This window comes from Zingiber officinale, chromosome 5A, assembly GCF_018446385.1.
Source record: "Zingiber officinale cultivar Zhangliang chromosome 5A, Zo_v1.1, whole genome shotgun sequence".
Taxonomy (NCBI): Eukaryota; Viridiplantae; Streptophyta; class Magnoliopsida; order Zingiberales; family Zingiberaceae; genus Zingiber; species Zingiber officinale.
In genome coordinates, this window is record NC_055994.1 from 47,849,431 (window position 1) to 47,851,850 (window position 2,420).

Genomic DNA, 2,420 nt, shown 5'->3' on the forward strand with positions numbered 1-2,420 from the left:
CCTGCACATTAGTACAAATGTGAGATGCACATCCAGTATCTAATACCCATGATGTAGAAATAGAAAGGTTGACTTCTATAACATTTATACCTGAAGTAGAAGCCTCGCTTCTTTTCTTCTTAAGATCCTCCAGGTAGATCTTGCAGTTCCTCTTCCAGTGCCCTGTCTGACCACAGTGGAAGCAGGTAGCATCCTTTTGCACCCCGCCCTTGGGTTTGAGTGCTGAAGAGCTGGCTTTGCCCTTGGTCTGGGTCTTACCCTTACCCTTGGGCTTCCACTTGCCCTTACCCTTGCCCTTTTGTACCATCAGGACGGTACTGGTCTTGGTAGTGGTGAGATTGGGCTCAGCAGTTCTCAACATGTTGAGCATCTCGGGCAGTGGTTTGTCTAATTCGTTCATGTTATAGTTCATGACGAATTGACGGTAACTTGCCGGCAACGATTGCAGGATCAAGTCAGTGGCCAGCTCTTGGCCCAATGGGAACCCCAACCTCTCTAGGTTCTCGACGTACCCAATCATCTTGAGTACGTGAGTTCCTACAGGGGTTCCCTCTTTCATCTTACATGAAAAGAGGGCCTGAGTCACTTCAAACCTCTCATGCCTGGCTTGCCCTTGATATAATTGCTTAAGATGGCCAATCATATCAAAGGCATTCATGTTCTCGTGTTGCTTCTGAAGCTCAGAGGACATGCAGCATAGCATTAGGCACGACACGTCTAACGCATCGTCTTGATGCTTCTGATGAGCATCCTTAATGCTACGAGCGGCAGAGGCTGGTGGTGCTTCAGGAACTGCTTGCTCCAGAACGTACAGCTTACGTTCCTGCATGAGGACTATCCTCAGGTTCCTGTACCAGTCCAGGAAGTTAGCTCCTGTGAGCTTGTCCTTCTCAAGGACAGATCGTAGGGAGAGAGTGTTCGCGTTTGGTGACATGGCAATCTACAACATATTAAACATGCAGAGAATCAATATCATATTCTATCATCTAATTAGGCCTTTAATTAAATGATGCTCCCACTGAATTTTGTGGGACAAGATCCACATCATACTACATCTTGAGTCAGCTTTGGCTGAATCGCCCAAGACCTAGTATGATCGGTAGGTAGCTAATTACCAATTACATCTCCATGCAACTCTTGTTTATAGGATCAAGATTTAACTTTTACAAATAATCTTGAGTTAGCTTTGGCTAAATCACCCAAGATTATTTATAAACGTGATCTTGTCCTACCTTTCCAACTATTGGAATACGCCTATAGCTTCACTCGATCCAATTGAGCTTTGCTAGCTACTCAATCTAATTGAGCTCAATCTAACCCGAGCGTGATAGGCGGGACCAAGGTTGTCCCTCCGCATCCTACCAAGATTAAATGCGTTGCTCTGCTTTGGCAGATACGACAATCGCATATGATCGAGGTAGTGATGGGTATCATGGCCCGGTAGGCGTTTACGAGTTGATTTCGATTTAGATCTAATCTAATCGACGATGTGCATCATATTTAGGCGTAAATTAAATCTAATTTAAATCCTAAATGTGTATTGTGCACATCAAGATGTGGTTCCCACATCACATGTGCATCACATACACTCATGCATATTCTATTCTACACAAACATGCATCACATACACATAAGCAAAAATAAAATATATACATTTAAATTATGTGATTGGTCATGGCCCTACTAGGATCCTCTCTAGCCAAAGAGAAGATCCAATGGTCATCCTAGGGTCTAGGTGGCAGCTTCTCCAAGCTCCTCCTTCCGATCCCCATGTGTTGCCGGCATGCTCCCGCGAGTCCGTCTTCTCCGGAATTTCGTCATCTTCAAATTTTGTACATTACAAAATTTATACTCGAGTTACATTCGAGTCTTAAAACTAATTTTTACAGAAATAAAATAATGGAAAAAGGCAACACGCAGGTCGCATCCACAATACAGCACACACAACACATGACGGCACGCAGGCCGTATTATGAATTACACGCATAATTTTTCATAAAAATTCTGGGACTTGGGCCATGACCAACACATACTGTACATAATTCAGAATTGTGTATTTTTTTTTATTTAAAATTTTTCTACTGATTTTTCTGAATTTTTGAGTCCCTTCTCCACGGCGGTCCCGCTAAGCGGGTTTCGGGCGTAATCGCGGGACAAGGCCCCTTGCGGGGTTAGGGGCAGCGCCCCTATTCGCGAAATAACCTTCGCGAGTGTCCTCTTGCGATTATACAGCGCCCTTACCTGCTGTCCCAAAATCTATTTGGGTGAAACTTGCCGTTTCGGAGAAATTTTTCTCGGTGACAAAAGTGTACAAGTGCTTCGCACTCGTTCTTTCGCCTCTACGAGAAAAATACCCAAAAATTCCTAAAATTTAGAAAAATCACAGAAACTTAAAAGCATCTAAATTTTGTATCTAATAC